This window comes from Ambystoma mexicanum, chromosome 1p (assembly GCF_040938575.1).
Source record: "Ambystoma mexicanum isolate Mex_15411 chromosome 1p, UKY_AmexF1_1, whole genome shotgun sequence".
In the NCBI taxonomy this organism is placed as follows: domain Eukaryota; kingdom Metazoa; phylum Chordata; class Amphibia; order Caudata; family Ambystomatidae; genus Ambystoma; species Ambystoma mexicanum.
This window is the reverse complement of record NC_090921.1, coordinates 285,641,216-285,660,933: the sequence shown is the minus strand read 5'-3', so window position 1 is coordinate 285,660,933 and position 19,718 is coordinate 285,641,216.

The following is a 19,718-nucleotide window of genomic DNA, read 5'->3' as shown; positions in this document are numbered from 1 at the left end:
CTCACCAGGTGGTCTACCAGAAGATCTAACTCGGCCACCAGCATTTTTCCCAAAGCAATCTCTCACCAGGCCATCTACCAGACATTCTAACCCGGGGCCACCAGCATTCTTCCCTCAGCAATCCCTCACCAGGCGGTCTACCAGAAGTTCTAACCCGGGGCCACCAGCATTCTTCCCAAAGCAATCTCTCACCAGGCGGTCTACCAGAAGGTCTAACCCGGCCACCAGCATTCTTCCCTCAGCTATCTCTCACCAGACGGTTTACCAGAAGGTCTAACCCAGCCACAAGCATTCTTCCCAAAGCAATCTCTCACCAGGTGGTCTACCAGAAGTTCTAACCCGGCCACTAGCATTCTTCCCTCAGCAATCTCTCACCAGGCGGTCTCCCAGAAGGTCTAACCCGGCCACCAGCATTATCCCCTCAGCAATGTCTCACCAGGTGGTCTACCAGAAGGTCACCAATATTCTTCCCTCAGCAATCTCTCACCAGGCAGTCTACCAGAAGGTCTAACCCGGCCACCAGCATTCTTCCCTCAGCAATCTCTCACCAGGCGGTCTACCAGAAGGTCTAACCCGGCAACCAGCATTCTTCCCTCAGCAATCTCTCACCAGGCTGTCTACCAGAAGGTCACAGCATTCTTCCCTCAGCAATCTCTCACCAGTCAGTCTACCAGAATGTCTAACCGGACCACAAGCATTCTTCCCAAAGCAATCTCTCACCAGGCGGTTTACCAGAAGGTCTAACCGGACCACAAGCATTCTTCCCAAAGCAATCTCTCACCAGGCGGTCTACCAGAAGGTCATCAGCATTCTTCCCTCAGCAATCTCTCACCACGCTGTCTACCAGAAGGTCTAACCCTGCCACCAGCATTCTTCCCACAGTAATCTCTCACCAGGCAATCTACCAGAAGGTCTAACCCAGCCACCAGCATTCTTCCCTCAGCAATCTTGCACCAGGCGGTCTACCCAAGGTCTAACCCGGCCACCAGCATTCTTCCCAAAGCAATCTCTCACCAGGCGTTCTACCAGACGTTTTAACCCGGACACCAGCATTCTTCCCTCAGCAATCCCTCACCAGGTGGTCTACCAGAAGGTCACCAATATTCTTCCCTCAGCAATCTCTCACCAGGCAGTCTACCAGAAGGTCTAACCCGGCCACCAGCATTCTTCCCTCAGCAATCTCTCACCAGGCGGTCTACCAGAAGGTCTAACCCGGCAACCAGCATTCTTCCCTCAGCAATCTCTCACCAGGCTGTCTACCAGAAGGTCACAGCATTCTTCCCTCAGCAATCTCTCACCAGGCAGTCTACCAGAATGTCTAACCTGGCCACCAGCATTCTTCCCTCAGCAATCTCTCACCAGGCGGTTTACCAGAAGGTCTAACCGGACCACAAGCATTCTTCCCAAAGCAATCTCTCACCAGGCGGTCTACCAGAAGGTCACCGGCATTCTTCGATCAGCAATCTCTCACCAGGCGGTCTACCAGAAGGTCTAACCCGGCCACCAACATTCTTCCCAAAGCAATCTCTCACCAGGTGGTCTACCAGAAGGTCACCAGCATTCTTCCCTCAGCAATCTCTCACCACGCTGTCTACCAGAAGGTCTAACCCTGCCACCAGCATTCTTCCCACAGTAATTTCTCACCAGGCAGTCTACCAGAAGGTCTAACCCAGCCACCAGCATTCTTTCCTCAGTAATCTCGCACCAGGCGGTCTACCCAAGGTCTAACCCGGCCACCAGCATTCTTCCCAAAGCAATCTCTCACCAGGCGTTCTACCAGACGTTCTAACCCGGCCACCAGCATTCTTCCCTCAGCAATCCCTCACCAGGTTATCTACCAGAAGGTCACCAGCATTATTCCCTCAGCAATCTCTCACCAGGCGGTCTACCAGAAGGTCTAACCCAACCACCAGCATTCTTCACTCAGCAATCTCTCAGCAGGCGGTCTACCAGAAGTTCTGACCCGGCCACCAGCATTCTTCCCTCAGCAATTTCTTGGAGGCTCAAATGCCCATGTAACATGAATGCAACTGCTCTGGCAGTTTTTGGTGGATTTGCAGAGGAGGGAATTGTCCTTCCAATCCAGCATAATATCTCCCCTTCCACTGATAGTTCCTCCTGAACTTGCCTGTAAAGATCCAGATCAGGCACCGTGGCCTAGCTGGTAGGCATGGGCGGGCCTTCAGCTAAGGCCATGGTGCCTGATCTGGATGGCCCGCCCATGCCTACCAGCTCATTAACCCTGGCCATAATGGGATTGTTTTGTTCAGCTGTGACCGCATGTTCTTGGCAGTAGCGGAGGCAGCTTTTGGTGTCGGCGGGGGGGGACGGGTGGGCGGTGGATAATACAGCACCAGTGAGAGGCTGGGGTGTGCACTGGGCACAAAAGGGAAAACGGGGACGGGGGATCTGTTTTCATATGTCAGACCCTGCACTGCTTTTGGAACTCTATCATTTCTCTTGAACAACATTGTACTCCACTGTCCATCACTAGGTACTCGGGGCACCCCTCTCTCCAAGGTTTTGCTTGCAGGAGCACAATTGCCATAGGTGTTGAAATGCTGTCCACAAACTCCACCTCTGACCACTTGCTAAAATAATCTATAAGAGCAATGGCAAATTGTTTCCCCATAGTAAGGCAATGCATGGGACCTATGAAGGCCAGGCGCTGTTCGTCCCGAACGGCGCAGGGAATCTGGATGGGAATAATCTGCAGGGGCCTAAAGGTTAGGATGCGGCAGATCATTCCCATCCACAATCTCTCACCAGGCGGTCTACCAGAAACTCTAACCCGGCCACCACCATTCTTCCCTCAGCAATCTCTCACCAGGCGGTCTACTAGAAGCTCTAACCCGGCCACCAGTGTTCTTCCCTCGGCCATCTCTCACCAGGCTGTCTACCAGTAGGTCTAACGCGACCACCAGCATTCTTCCCAAAGCAATCGCTCACCAGGCGGTCTACCAGAAGGTCTAACCCGGCCACCAGCATTCTTCCCTCGGCAATCTCTCAGGCTGTCTACCAGAAGGTCACCAGCATTCTTCCCTCAGCAATCTCTCACCAGGCAGTCTACCAGAAAGTCTACCCCGGCCACCAGCATTCTTCCCAAAGCAATCTCTCACCAGGCGGTCTACCAGAAGGTCTTACCCAGCCACCAGCATTCTTCCCTCAGCAATCTCTCACCAGGCGGTCTACCAGAAGTTCTAACCCAGGGCCACCAGCATTCTTCCCTCAGCAATCTCTCACAAGGTGGTCTACCAGAAGATCTAACTCAGCCACCAGCATTCTTCCCAAAGCAATCTCTCACCAGGCGGTCTACCAGAAGTTCTAACCCGTGGCCACCAGCATTCTTCCCTCAGCAATCTCTCACCAGGCGGTCTACCAGAAGTTCTAACCCGTGGCCACCAGCATTCTTCCCTCAGCAATCTCTCACCAGGCGGTCTACCAGAAGTTCTAACCCGGGGTCACCAGCATTCTTCCCTCAGCAATCTCTCACCAGGCTGTTTACCAGAAGGTCTAACCCGGCCACAAGCATTCTTCCCAAAGCATTCTCTCACCAGGCGGTCTACCAGAAGTTCTAACCCGGGGCCACCAGCATTCTTCCCTCAGCAATCTCTCACCAGACGGTCTATCAGGAGTTCTAACCCGGGGCCACCAGCATTCTTCCCAAAGCAATCGCTCAACAGGTGGTCTACCAGAACGTCTAACTCGGCCACCAGCATTCTTCCCTCAGCAATCTCTCACCAGGCGGTCTACCAGATGTTCTAACCCTGGGCCACCAGCATTCTTCCCCCAGCAATCTCTCACCAGGTGTTCTAACAGAAGATCTAACCTGCCCCCCAGCATTCTTCCCTCAGCAATCTCTCACCAGGCGGTCTACCAGAAGTTCAAACCCGGGGCCACTTGCATTCTTCCGTCAGCAATCTCTCAGCAGGCAGTATACCAGAAGGTCACCAGCATTCTTCCCTCAGCAATCTCTCACCAGGCGGTCCACCAAAAGGTCACCAGCATTCTTCCCTGTAAAATCTCTCACCAGGCGGTCTACCAGAAGGTCTAACCCGGCCACCAGTATTCTCCCCTCAGCAATCTCTCACCAGGTGGTCTACCAGAAGGTCACCAGTATTCTTCCCTCAGCAATCTCTCACCAGGCAGTCCACCAGAAGGTCTAACCCAGCCACCAGCATTCTTCCCTCAGCAATCTCTCACCAGGCGGTCTACCAGAAGGTCTAACCCGGCCGCCAGCATTCTTCCCTCAGCAATCTCTCACCAGGCGGTCTACCAGAAGGTCTAACCCGGCCACCAACATTCTTCCCAAAGCAATCTCTCACCAGGTGGTCTACCAGAAGGTCACCAGCATTCTTCCCTCAGCAATCTCTCACCACGCTGTCTACCAGAAGGTCTAACCCTGCCACCAGCATTCTTCCTACAGTAATCTCTCACCAGGCAGTCTACCAGAAGGTCTAACCCAGCCACCAGCATTCTTCCCTCAGCAATCGCGCACCAGGCGGTCTACCCAAGGTCTAACCCGGCCACCAGCATTCTTCCCTCGGCAATCTCTCAGGCTGTCTACCAGAAGGTCACCAGCATTCTTCCCTCAGCAATCTCTCACCAGGCAGTCTACCAGAAAGTCTACCCCGGCCACCAGCATTCTTCCCAAAGCAATCTCTCACCAGGCGGTCTACCAGAAGGTCTTACCCAGCCACCAGCATTCTTCCCTCAGCAATCTCTCACCAGGCGGTCTACCAGAAGTTCTAACCCAGGGCCACCAGCATTCTTCCCTCAGCAATCTCTCACAAGGTGGTCTACCAGAAGATCTAACTCAGCCACCAGCATTCTTCCCAAAGCAATCTCTCACCAGGCGGTCTACCAGAAGTTCTAACCCGTGGCCACCAGCATTCTTCCCTCAGCAATCTCTCACCAGGCGGTCTACCAGAAGTTCTAACCCGTGGCCACCAGCATTCTTCCCTCAGCAATCTCTCACCAGGCGGTCTACCAGAAGTTCTAACCCGGGGTCACCAGCATTCTTCCCTCAGCAATCTCTCACCAGGCTGTTTACCAGAAGGTCTAACCCGGCCACAAGCATTCTTCCCAAAGCATTCTCTCACCAGGCGGTCTACCAGAAGTTCTAACCCGGGGCCACCAGCATTCTTCCCTCAGCAATCTCTCACCAGACGGTCTATCAGGAGTTCTAACCCGGGGCCACCAGCATTCTTCCCAAAGCAATCGCTCAACAGGTGGTCTACCAGAACGTCTAACTCGGCCACCAGCATTCTTCCCTCAGCAATCTCTCACCAGGCGGTCTACCAGATGTTCTAACCCTGGGCCACCAGCATTCTTCCCCCAGCAATCTCTCACCAGGTGTTCTAACAGAAGATCTAACCTGCCCCCCAGCATTCTTCCCTCAGCAATCTCTCACCAGGCGGTCTACCAGAAGTTCAAACCCGGGGCCACTTGCATTCTTCCGTCAGCAATCTCTCAGCAGGCAGTATACCAGAAGGTCACCAGCATTCTTCCCTCAGCAATCTCTCACCAGGCGGTCCACCAAAAGGTCACCAGCATTCTTCCCTGTAAAATCTCTCACCAGGCGGTCTACCAGAAGGTCTAACCCGGCCACCAGTATTCTCCCCTCAGCAATCTCTCACCAGGTGGTCTACCAGAAGGTCACCAGTATTCTTCCCTCAGCAATCTCTCACCAGGCAGTCCACCAGAAGGTCTAACCCAGCCACCAGCATTCTTCCCTCAGCAATCTCTCACCAGGCGGTCTACCAGAAGGTCTAACCCGGCCGCCAGCATTCTTCCCTCAGCAATCTCTCACCAGGCGGTCTACCAGAAGGTCTAACCCGGCCACCAACATTCTTCCCAAAGCAATCTCTCACCAGGTGGTCTACCAGAAGGTCACCAGCATTCTTCCCTCAGCAATCTCTCACCACGCTGTCTACCAGAAGGTCTAACCCTGCCACCAGCATTCTTCCTACAGTAATCTCTCACCAGGCAGTCTACCAGAAGGTCTAACCCAGCCACCAGCATTCTTCCCTCAGCAATCGCGCACCAGGCGGTCTACCCAAGGTCTAACCCGGCCACCAGCATTCTTCCCAAAGCAATCTCTCACCAGGCGTTCTACCAGACGTTTTAACCCGGCAACCAGCATTCTTCCCTCAGCAATCCCTCACCAGGTGGTCTACCAGAAGGTCACCAGCATTATTCCCCCAGCAATCTCTCACCAGGCGGTCTACCAGAAGGTCTAACCCGGCCACCAACATTCTTCCCTCAGCAATCTCTCACCAGGCGGTCTACCAGAAGGTCACTGGCATTCTTCGATCAGCAATCTCTCACCAGGCGGTCTACCAGAAGGTCTAACCCGGCCACCAACATTCTTCCCAAAGCAATCTCTCACCAGGCAGTCTACCAGAAGGTCTAACCCAGCCACCAGCATTCTTCCCTCAGCAATCTCGCACCAGGCGGTCTACCCAAGGTCTAACCCGGCCACCAGCATTCTTCCCAAAGCAATCTCTCACCAGGCGTTCTACCAGACGTTTTAACCCGGCCACCAGCATTCTTCCCTCAGCAATCCCTCACCAGGTGGTCTACCAGAAGGTCACCAATATTCTTCCCTCAGCAATCTCTCACCAGGCAGTCTACCAGAAGGTCTAACCCGGCCACCAGCATTCTTCCCTCAGCAATCTCTCACCAGGCGGTCTACCAGAAGGTCTAACCTGGCAACCAGCATTCTTCCCTCAGCAATCTCTCACCAGGCTGTCTACCAGAAGGACACAGCATTCTTCCCTCAGCAATCTCTCACCAGGCAGTCTACCAGAATGTCTAACCCGGCCACCAGCATTCTTCCCTCAGCAATCTCTCACCAAGCGGTTTACCAGAAGGTCTAACCGGACCACAAGCATTCTTTCCAAAGCAATCTCTCACCAGGCGGTCTACCAGAAGGTCACCGGCATTCTTCGATCAGCAATCTCTCACCAGGCTGTCTACCAGAAGGTCTAACCCGGCCACCAACATTCTTCCCAAAGCAATCTCTCACCAGGTGGTCTACCAGAAGGTCACCAGCATTCTTCCCTCAGCAATCTCTCACCACGCTGTCTACCAGAAGGTCTAACCCTGCCACCAGCATTCTTCCCACAGTAATCTCTCACCAGGCAGTCTACCAGAAGGTCTAACCCAGCCACCAGCATTCTTCTCTCAGTAATCTCGTACCAGGCGGTCTACCCAAGGTCTAACCCGGCCACCAGCATTCTTCCCAAAGCAATCTCCTACCAGGCGTTCTACCAGACGTTTTAACCCGGCCACCAGCATTCTTCCCTCAGCAATCCCTCACCAGGTTGTCTACCAGAAGATCACCAGCATTATTCCCTCAGCAATCTCTCACCAGGCGGTCTACCAGAAGTCTAACCCAACCACCAACATTCTTCCCTCAGTAATATCTCACCAGGCGGTCTACCAGAAGATCTAACCCGGGGCCACTTGCATTCTTCCGTCAGCAATCTCTCACCAGGCAGTATACCAGAAGGTCACCAGCATTCTTCCCTCAGCAATCTCTCACCAGGCGGTCTACCAGAAGGTCACCAGCATTCTTCCCTAAAAAATCTCTCACCAGGCGGTCTACCAGAAGGTCTAACCCGGCCACCAGTATTCTCCCCTCAGCAATCTCTCACCAGGTGGTCTACCAGAAGGTCACCAGTATTCTTCCCTCAGCAATCTCTCACCAGGCAGTCCACCAAAAGGTCTAACCCAGCCACCAGCATTCTTCCCTCAGCAATCTCTCACCAGGCGGTCTACCAGAAGGTCTAACCCAGCCACCAGCATTCTTCCCTCAGCAATCTCTCACCAGGCTGTTTATCAGAAAGTCTAACCCGGCAACAAGCATTCTTCCCAAAGCAATCTCTCACTAGGCGGTCTACCAGAAGTTCTAACCCGGCCACCAGCATTCTTCCCTCAGCAATCTCTCACAAGGCGGTCTCCCAGAAGGTCTAACCTGGCCACCAGTATTCTCCCCTCAGCAATCTCTCACCAGGTCGTCTATCAGAAGGTCACCAGTATTCTTCCCTCAGCAATCTCTCACCAGGCAGTCCACCAGAAAGTCTAACCCAGCCACCAGCATTCTTCCCTCAGCAATCTCTCACCAGGCGGTCTACCAGAAAGTCTAACCTGGCCACCAGCATTCTTCCCTCAGCAATCTCTCACCAGGCTGTTTACCAGAAGGTCTAACCCAGCCACAAGCATTCTTCCCAAACCATTCTCTCACCAGGCGGTCTACCAGAAGTTCTAACCCGGGGCCACCAGCATTCTTCCCTCAGCAATCTCTCACCAGACGGTCTATCAGGAGTTCTAACCCGGGGCCACCAGCATTCTTCCCAAAGCAATTGCTCACCAGGTGGTCTACCAGAACGTCTAACTCGGCCACCAGCATTCTTCCCTCAGCAATCTCTCACCAGGCGGTCTACCAGATGTTCTAACCCGGGGCCACCAGCATTCTTCCCCCAGCAATCTCTCACCAGGTGTTCTACCAGAAGATCTAACCTGGCCCCCAGCATTCTTCCCTCAGCAATCTCTCACCAGGCGGTCTACCAGAAGTTCTAACCCAGAGCCACTTGCATTCTTCCGTCAGCAATCTCTCACCAGGCAGTATACCAGAAGGTCACCAGCATTCTTCCCTCAGCAAGCTCTCACCAGGCTGTCCACCAAAAGGTCACCAGCATTCTTCCCTATAAAATCTCTCACCATGCGGTCTACCAGAAGGTCTAACCCGGCCACCAGTATTCTCCCCTCAGCAATCTCTCACCAGGTGGTCTACCAGAAGGTCACCAGTATTCTTCCCTCAGCAATCTCTCACCAGGCAGTCCACCAGAAGGTCTAACCCAGCCACCAGCATTCTTCCCTCAGCAATCTCTCACCAGGCGGTCTACCAGAAGGTCTAACCCGGCCACCAGCATTCTTCCCTCAGCAATCTCTCACCAGGCTGTTTATCAGAAGGTCTAACCCAGCCACCAGCATTCTTCCCTCAGCAGTCTCTCACAAGGCGGTCTCCCAGAAGGTCTAACCCGGCCACCAGCATTCTCCCCTCAGCAATGTCTCACCAGATGGTCTACCAGAAGGTCACCAGCATTCTTCCCTCAGCAATCTCTCACCAGGCGGTCTACCCGAAGTTCTAACCCAGCCACCAGCATTATTCCCTCAGCAATCTCTCACCAGGCGGACTACCAGATGGTCTAACCCAGCCACCAGTATTCTTCCCATTCACAATCTCTCACCAGGCCGTCTACCAGAAGGTCTAACCTGGTCACCAGCATTCTTCCCTCAGCAATCTCTCACCAGGCTGTTTACCAGAAGGTCTAACCCGGCCACAAGCATTCTTCCCAAAGCATTCTCTCACCAGGCGGTCTACCAGAAGTTCTAACCCGGGGCCACCAGCATTCTTCCCTCAGCAATCTCTCACCAGACGGTCTATCAGGAGTTCTAACCCGGGGCCACCAGCATTCTTCCCAAAGCAATCGCTCAACAGGTGGTCTACCAGAACGTCTAGCTCGGCCACCAGCATTCTTCCCTCAGCAATCTCTCACCAGGCGGTCTACCAGATGTTCTAACCCGGGGCCACCAGCATTCTTCCCCCAGCAATCTCTCACCAGGTGTTCTAACAGAAGATCTAACCTGGCCCCCAGCATTCTTCCCTCAGCAATCTCTCACCAGGCGGTCTACCAGAAGTTCAAACCCGGGGCCACTTGCATTCTTCCGTCAGCAATCTCTCAGCAGGCAGTATACCAGAAGGTCACCAGCATTCTTCCCTCAGCAATCTCTCACCAGGCGGTCCACCAAAAGGTCACCAGCATTCTTCCCTGTAAAATCTCTCACCAGGCGGTCTACCAGAAGGTCTAACCCGGCCACCAGTATTCTCCCCTCAGCAATCTCTCACCAGGTGGTCTACCAGAAGGTCACCAGTATTCTTCCCTCAGCAATCTCTCACCAGGCAGTCCACCAGAAGGTCTAACCCAGCCACCAGCATTCTTCCCTCAGCAATCTCTCACCAGGCGGTCTACCAGAAGGTCTAACCCGGCCGCCAGCATTCTTCCCTCAGCAATCTCTCACCAGGCTGTTTACCAGAAGGTCTAACCCGGCCACAAGCATTCTTCCCAAAGCAATCTCTCACCAGGCAGTCTACCAGAAGTTCTAACCCAGCCACCAGCATTCTTCCCTCAGCAGTCTCTCACAAGGCGGTCTCCCAGAAGGTCTAACCCGGCCACCAGCATTCTCCCCTCAGCAATGTCTCACCAGATGGTCTATCAGAAGGTCACCAACATTCTTCCCTCAGCAATCTCTCACCAGGAGGTCTACCAGAAGGTCTAACACGGCCACCAGGATTATTCCCTCAGCAATCTCTCACCGGGCAGTCTACCAGAAGGTCTAACCCGGCCACCAGCATTCTTACCTCAGCAATCTCTCACCAGGCGGTCTACCCGAAGTTCTAACCTAGCCACCAGCATTATTCCCTCAGCAATCTCTCACCAGGCGGACTACCAGATGGTCTAACCCAGCCACCAGTATTCTTCCCATTCACAATCTCTCACCAGGCCATCTACCAGAAGGTCTAACCTGGTCACCAGCATTATTCCCTCAGCAATCTCTCACCAGGCGGTCTACTAGAAGGTCTAACCCGACCACCAACATTCTTCCCTCAGCAACCTCTCACCAGGCGGTCTACCAGAGTGTCTAACCCAGCCACCATCATTATTCCCTCAGCAATCTCTCAACAGGTGGTCTACCAGAAGGTCTAACCCAGCCACCAGCATTCTCCCCTCAGCAATCTCTCACCAGGCAATCTACCAGAAGGTCACAAGCATTCTTCCATCAGCAATCTCTCACCAGGCAGTCTACCAGAACGTTTAATCCAGCCACCAGCATTCTTCCCTCAGCAATCTCTCACCAGGCGGTCCACCAGAAGGTCTACCCCGGCCACCAGCCTTCTTCCCTCAGCAGTCTCTCACCAGGCAGTCTACCAGAAGGACTTACCCGGCCACCAGCATTCTTCCCTCAGCAATCTCTCACCAGGCAGTCTACCAGAAGGTCTAACCCGGCCACCAGTATTCTTCCCATCCACAATCTCTCACCAGGCGGTCTACCAGAAGGTCTAACCCAACCACCAGCATTCTTCCCTCAGCATTCTCTCACCAGGCGGTCTACCAGAAGGTCTAACCTGGCCACCAGCATTCTTCCCTCAGCAATCTCTCACCAGGCGGTCTACCAGAAGTTCTAACCCGGGGCCACTTGCATTCTTCTGTCAGCAATCTCTCACCAGGCAGTAAACCAGAAGGTCACCAGCATTCTTCCCTCAGTAATCTCTCATCAGGCGGTCTACCAGAAGGTCACCAGCATTCTTCCCTATACAATCTCTCACCAAGCTGTCTACCAGAAGGTCAAACCTGGCCACCAGTATTCTCCCCTCAGCAATCTCTCACCAGGTGGTCTACCAGAAGGTCACCAGTATTCTTCCCTCAGCAATCTATCACCAGGCAGTCCACCAGAAGATCTAACCCAGCCACCAGCATTCTTCCCTCAGCAATCTCTCACCAGGCGGTCTACCAGAAGGTCTAACCTGGCCACCAGCATTCTTCCCTCAGCAATCTCTCACCAGGCGGTCTACCAGAAGCTCTAACCCGACCACCAGCATTCTTCCCTCAGCAATCTCGCACCAGGTTGTCTACCAGTAGGTCTAACCCGGCCACCAGCATTCTTCCCAAAGCAATCTCTCACCAGGCGGTCTACCAGAAGGTCTAACCTGGCCACCAGCATTCTTCCCTCAGCAATCTCTCATCAGGCGGTCTACCAGAAGGTCATCAGCATTCTTCCCTCAGCAATCTCTCACCAGGCAGTCTACCAGAAGGTCTACCCCGGCCACCAGCATTCTTCCCAAAGCAATCTCTCACCAGGCGGTCTACCTGAAGGTCTTACCCGGCCACCAGCATTCACCCCTCAGCAATCTCTCACCAGGCAGTCTACCAGAAGGTCTACCCCGGCCACCAGCATTCTTCCCAAAGCAATCTCTCACCAGGCGGTCTACCTGAAGGTCTTACCCGGCCACCAGCATTCACCCCTCAGCAATCTCTCACCAGGCAGTCTACCAGAAGGTCTACCCCGGCCACCAGCATTCTTCCCAAAGCAATCTCTCACCAGGCGGTCTACCAGAGGGTCTTACCCAGCTATCAGCATTCTTCCCTCAGCAATCTCTCACCAGGCGGTCTACCAGAAGTTCTAACCCATGGCCACCAGCATTCTTCCCTCAGCAATCTCTCACCAGGTGGTCTACCAGAAGATCTAACTCGGCCACCAGCATTTTTCCCAAAGCAATCTCTCACCAGGCCATCTACCAGACGTTCTAACCCGGGGCCACCAGCATTCTTCATCAGCAATCCCTCACCAGGCGGTCTACCAGAAGTTCTAACCCGGGGCCACCAGCATTCTTCCCAAAGCAATCTCTCACCAGGCGGTCTACCAGAAGGTCTAACCCGGCCACCAGCATTCTTCCCTCAGCTATCTCTCACCAGACGGTTTACCAGAAGGTCTAACCCAGCCACAAGCATTCTTCCCAAAGCAATCTCTCACCAGGTGGTCTACCAGAAGTTCTAACCCGGCCACTAGCATTCTTCCCTCAGCAATCTCTCACCAGGCGGTCTCCCAGAAGGTCTAACCCGGCCACCAGCATTATCCCCTCAGCAATGTCTCACCAGGTGGTCTACCAGAAGGTCACCAATATTCTTCCCTCAGCAATCTCTCACCAGGCAGTCTACCAGAAGGTCTAACCCGGCCACCAGCATTCTTCCCTCAGCAATCTCTCACCAGGCGGTCTACCAGAAGGTCTAACCGGCAACCAGCATTCTTCCCTCAGCAATCTCTCGCCAGGCTGTCTACCAGAAGGTCACAGCATTCTTCCCTCAGCAATCTCTCACCAGGCAGTCTACCAGAATGTCTAACCGGACCACAAGCATTCTTCCCAAAGCAATCTCTCACCAGGCGGTTTACCAGAAGGTCTAACCGGACCACAAGCATTCTTCCCAAAGCAATCTCTCACCAGGCGGTCTACCAGAAGGTCACCGGCATTCTTCGATCAGCAATCTCTCACCAGGCGGTCTACCAGAAGGTCTAACCCAGCCACCAACATTCTTCCCAAAGCAATCTCTCACCAGGTGGTCTACCAGAAGGTCACCAGCATTCTTCCCTCAGCAATCTCTCACCACGCTGTCTACCAGAAGGTCTAACCCTGCCACCAGCATTCTTCCCACAGCAATCTCTCACCAAGCTGTCTACCAGAAGGTCAAACCTGGCCACCAGTATTCTCCCCTCAGCAATCTCTCACCAGGTGGTCTACCAGAAGGTCACCAGTATTCTTCCCTCAGCAATCTATCACCAGGCAGTCCACCAGAAGATCTAACCCAGCCACCAGCATTCTTCCCTCAGCAATCTCTCACCAGGCGGTCTACCAGAAGGTCTAACCTGGCCACCAGCATTCTTCCCTCAGCAATCTCTCACCAGGCGGTCTACCAGAAGCTCTAACCCGACCACCAGCATTCTTCCCTCAGCAATCTCGCACCAGGTTGTCTACCAGTAGGTCTAACCCGGCCACCAGCATTCTTCCCAAAGCAATCTCTCACCAGGCGGTCTACCAGAAGGTCTAACCTGGCCACCAGCATTCTTCCCTCAGCAATCTCTCATCAGGCGCTCTACCAGAAGGTCATCAGCATTCTTCCCTCAGCAATCTCTCACCAGGCAGTCTACCAGAAGGTCTACCCCGGCCACCAGCATTCTTCCCAAAGCAATCTCTCACCAGGCGGTCTACCTGAAGGTCTTACCCGGCCACCAGCATTCACCCCTCAGCAATCTCTCACCAGGCAGTCTACCAGAAGGTCTACCCCGGCCACCAGCATTCTTCCCAAAGCAATCTCTCACCAGGCGGTCTACCTGAAGGTCTTACCCGGCCACCAGCATTCACCCCTCAGCAATCTCTCACCAGGCAGTCTACCAGAAGGTCTACCCCGGCCACCAGCATTCTTCCCAAAGCAATCTCTCACCAGGCGGTCTACCAGAGGGTCTTACCCAGCTATCAGCATTCTTCCCTCAGCAATCTCTCACCAGGCGGTCTACCAGAAGTTCTAACCCATGGCCACCAGCATTCTTCCCTCAGCAATCTCTCACCAGGTGGTCTACCAGAAGATCTAACTCGGCCACCAGCATTTTTCCCAAAGCAATCTCTCACCAGGCCATCTACCAGACGTTCTAACCCGGGGCCACCAGCATTCTTCATCAGCAATCCCTCACCAGGCGGTCTACCAGAAGTTCTAACCCGGGGCCACCAGCATTCTTCCCAAAGCAATCTCTCACCAGGCGGTCTACCAGAAGGTCTAACCCGTCCGCCAGCATTCTTCCCTCAGCTATCTCTCACCAGACGGTTTACCAGAAGGTCTAACCCAGCCACAAGCATTCTTCCCAAAGCAATCTCTCACCAGGTGGTCTACCAGAAGTTCTAACCCGGCCACTAGCATTCTTCCCTCAGCAATCTCTCACCAGGCGGTCTCCCAGAAGGTCTAACCCGGCCACCAGCATTATCCCCTCAGCAATGTCTCACCAGGTGGTCTACCAGAAGGTCACCAATATTCTTCCCTCAGCAATCTCTCACCAGGCAGTCTACCAGAAGGTCTAACCCGGCCACCAGCATTCTTCCCTCAGCAATCTCTCACCAGGCGGTCTACCAGAAGGTCTAACCGGCAACCAGCATTCTTCCCTCAGCAATCTCTCGCCAGGCTGTCTACCAGAAGGTCACAGCATTCTTCCCTCAGCAATCTCTCACCAGGCAGTCTACCAGAATGTCTAACCGGACCACAAGCATTCTTCCCAAAGCAATCTCTCACCAAGCGGTTTACCAGAAGGTCTAACCGGACCACAAGCATTCTTCCCAAAGCAATCTCTCACCAGGCGGTCTACCAGAAGGTCACCGGCATTCTTCGATCAGCAATCTCTCACCAGGCGGTCTACCAGAAGGTCTAACCCAGCCACCAACATTCTTCCCAAAGCAATCTCTCACCAGGTGGTCTACCAGAAGGTCACCAGCATTCTTCCCTCAGCAATCTCTCACCACGCTGTCTACCAGAAGGTCTAACCCTGCCACCAGCATTCTTCCCACAGTAATCTCTCACCAGGCAGTCTACCAGAAGGTCTAACCCAGCCACCAGCATTCTTCCCTCAGCAATCTCGCACCAGGCGGTCTACCCAAGGTCTAACCCAGCCACCAGCATTCTTCCCAAAGCAATCTCTCACCAGGCGTTCTACCAGACGTTTTAACCCGGCCACCAGCATTCTTCCCTCAGCAATCCCTCACCAGGTGGTCTACCAGAAGGTCACCAGCATTATTCCCTCAGCAATCTCTCACCAGGTGGTCTACCAGAAGGTCTAACCCGGCCACCAGCATTCTTCCCTCAGCAATCTCTCACCAGGCGGTCTACCAGAAGGTCACCGGCATTCTTCGATCAGCAATCTCTACCAACATTCTTCCCAAAGCAATCTCTCACCAGGTGGTCTACCAGAAGGTCACCAGTATTCTTCCCTCAGCAATCTATCACCAGGCAGTCCACCAGAAGATCTAACCCAGCCACCAGCATTCTTCCCTCAGCAATCTCTCACCAGGCGGTCTACCAGAAGGTCTAACCTGGCCACCAGCATTCTTCCCTCAGCAATCTCTCACCAGGCGGTCTACCAGAAGCTCTAACCCGACCACCAGCATTCTTCCCTCAGCAATCTCGCACCAGGTTGTCTACCAGTAGGTCTAACCCGGCCACCAGCATTCTTCCCAAAGCAATCTCTCACCAGGCGGTCTACCAGAAGGTCTAACCTGGCCACCAGCATTCTTCCCTCAGCAATCTCATCAGGCGCTCTACCAGAAGGTCATCAGCATTCTTCCCTCAGCAATCTCTCACCAGGCAGTCTACCAAAAGGTCTACCCCGGCCACCAGCATTCTTCCCAAAGCAATCTCTCACCAGGCGGTCTACCTGAAGGTCTTACCCGGCCACCAGCATTCACCCCTCAGCAATCTCTCACCAGGCAGTCTACCAGAAGGTCTACCCCGGCCACCAGCATTCTTCCCAAAGCAATCTCTCACCAGGCGGTCTACCTGAAGGTCTTACCCGGCCACCAGCATTCACCCCTCAGCAATCTCTCACCAGGCAGTCTACCAGAAGGTCTACCCCGGCCACCAGCATTCTTCCCAAAGCAATCTCTCACCAGGCGGTCTACCAGAGGGTCTTACCCAGCTATCAGCATTCTTCCCTCAGCAATCTCTCACCAGGCGGTCTACCAGAAGTTCTAACCCATGGCCACCAGCATTCTTCCCTCAGCAATCTCTCACCAGGTGGTCTACCAGAAGATCTAACTCGGCCACCAGCATTTTTCCCAAAGCAATCTCTCACCAGGCCATCTACCAGACGTTCTAACCCGGGGCCACCAGCATTCTTCATCAGCAATCCCTCACCAGGCGGTCTACCAGAAGTTCTAACCCGGGGCCACCAGCATTCTTCCCAAAGCAATCTCTCACCAGGCGGTCTACCAGAAGGTCTAACCCGGCCACCAGCATTCTTCCCTCAGCTATCTCTCACCAGACGGTTTACCAGAAGGTCTAACCCAGCCACAAGCATTCTTCCCAAAGCAATCTCTCACCAGGTGGTCTACCAGAAGTTCTAACCCGGCCACTAGCATTCTTCCCTCAGCAATCTCTCACCAGGCGGTCTCCCAGAAGGTCTAACCCGGCCACCAGCATTATCCCCTCAGCAATGTCTCACCAGGTGGTCTACCAGAAGGTCACCAATATTCTTCCCTCAGCAATCTCTCACCAGGCAGTCTACCAGAAGGTCTAACCCGGCCACCAGCATTCTTCCCTCAGCAATCTCTCACCAGGCGGTCTACCAGAAGGTCTAACCGGCAACCAGCATTCTTCCCTCAGCAATCTCTCGCCAGGCTGTCTACCAGAAGGTCACAGCATTCTTCCCTCAGCAATCTCTCACCAGGCAGTCTACCAGAATGTCTAACCGGACCACAAGCATTCTTCCCAAAGCAATCTCTCACCAGGCGGTTTACCAGAAGGTCTAACCGGACCACAAGCATTCTTCCCAAAGCAATCTCTCACCAGGCGGTCTACCAGAAGGTCACCGGCATTCTTCGATCAGCAATCTCTCACCAGGCGGTCTACCAGAAGGTCTAACCCAGCCACCAACATTCTTCCCAAAGCAATCTCTCACCAGGTGGTCTACCAGAAGGTCACCAGCATTCTTCCCTCAGCAATCTCTCACCACGCTGTCTACCAGAAGGTCTAACCCTGCCACCAGCATTCTTCCCACAGTAATCTCTCACCAGGCAGTCTACCAGAAGGTCTAACCCAGCCACCAGCATTCTTCCCTCAGCAATCTCGCACCAGGCGGTCTACCCAAGGTCTAACCCAGCCACCAGCATTCTTCCCAAAGCAATCTCTCACCAGGCGTTCTACCAGACGTTTTAACCCGGCCACCAGCATTCTTCCCTCAGCAATCCCTCACCAGGTGGTCTACCAGAAGGTCACCAGCATTATTCCCTCAGCAATCTCTCACCAGGTGGTCTACCAGAAGGTCTAACCCGGCCACCAGCATTCTTCCCTCAGCAATCTCTCACCAGGCGGTCTACCAGAAGGTCACCGGCATTCTTCGATCAGCAATCTCTACCAACATTCTTCCCAAAGCAATCTCTCACCAGGTGGTCTACCAGAAGGTCACCAGCATTCTTCCCTCAGCAATCTCTCACCACGCTGTCTACCAGAAGGTCTAACCCTGCCACCAGCATTCTTCCCACAGTAATCTCTCACCAGGCAGTCTACCAGAAGGTCTAATCCAGCCACCAGCATTCTTCCCTCAGCAATCTCGCACCAGGCGGTCTACCCAAGGTCTAACCCGGCCACCAGCATTCTTCCCTCAGCAATCTCGCACCAGGCGGTCTACCCAAGGTCTAACCTGGCCACCAGCATTCTTCCCTCAGCAATCTCTCATCAGGCGGTCTACCAGAAGGTCATCAGCATTCTTCCCTCAGCAATCTCTCACCAGGCAGTCTACCAGAAGGTCTACCCCGGCCACCAGCATTCTTCCCAAAGCAATCTCTCACCAGGCGGTCTACCTGAAGGTCTTACCCGGCCACCAGCATTTACCCCTCAGCAATCTCTCACCAGGCAGTCTACCAGAAGGTCTACCCCGGCCACCAGCATTCTTCCCAAAGCAATCTCTCACCAGGCGGTCTACCTGAAGGTCTTACCCGGCCACCAGCATTCACCCCTCAGCAATCTCTCACCAGGCAGTCTACCAGAAGGTCTACCCCGGCCACCAGCATTCTTCCCAAAGCAATCTCTCACCAGGCGGTCTACCAGAGGGTCTTACCCAGCTATCAGCATTCTTCCCTCAGCAATCTCTCACCAGGCGGTCTACCAGAAGTTCTAACCCATGGCCACCAGCATTCTTCCCTCAGCAATCTCTCACCAGGTGGTCTACCAGAAGATCTAACTCGGCCACCAGCATTTTTCCCAAAGCAATCTCTCACCAGGCCATCTACCAGACGTTCTAACCCGGGGCCACCAGCATTCTTCATCAGCAATCCCTCACCAGGCGGTCTACCAGAAGTTCTAACCCGGGGCCACCAGCATTCTTCCCAAAGCAATCTCTCACCAGGCGGTCTACCAGAAGGTCTAACCCGGCCACCAGCATTCTTCCCTCAGCTATCTCTCACCAGACGGTTTACCAGAAGGTCTAACCCAGCCACAAGCATTCTTCCCAAAGCAATCTCTCACCAGGTGGTCTACCAGAAGTTCTAACCCGGCCACTAGCATTCTTCCCTCAGCAATCTCTCACCAGGCGGTCTCCCAGAAGGTCTAACCCGGCCACCAGCATTATCCCCTCAGCAATGTCTCACCAGGTGGTCTACCAGAAGGTCACCAATATTCTTCCCTCAGCAATCTCTCACCAGGCAGTCTACCAGAAGGTCTAACCCGGCCACCAGCATTCTTCCCTCAGCAATCTCTCACCAGGCGGTCTACCAGAAGGTCTAACCGGCAACCAGCATTCTTCCCTCAGCAATCTCTCGCCAGGCTGTCTACCAGAAGGTCACAGCATTCTTCCCTCAGCAATCTCTCACCAGGCAGTCTACCAGAATGTCTAACCGGACCACAAGCATTCTTCCCAAAGCAATCTCTCACCAGGCGGTTTACCAGAAGGTCTAACCGGACCACAAGCATTCTTCCCAAAGCAATCTCTCACCAGGCGGTCTACCAGAAGGTCACCGGCATTCTTCGATCAGCAATCTCTCACCAGGCGGTCTACCAGAAGGTCTAACCCAGCCACCAACATTCTTCCCAAAGCAATCTCTCACCAGGTGGTCTACCAGAAGGTCACCAGCATTCTTCCCTCAGCAATCTCTCACCACGCTGTCTACCAGAAGGTCTAACCCTGCCACCAGCATTCTTCCCACAGCAATCTCTCACCAAGCTGTCTACCAGAAGGTCAAACCTGGCCACCAGTATTCTCCCCTCAGCAATCTCTCACCAGGTGGTCTACCAGAAGGTCACCAGTATTCTTCCCTCAGCAATCTATCACCAGGCAGTCCACCAGAAGATCTAACCCAGCCACCAGCATTCTTCCCTCAGCAATCTCTCACCAGGCGGTCTACC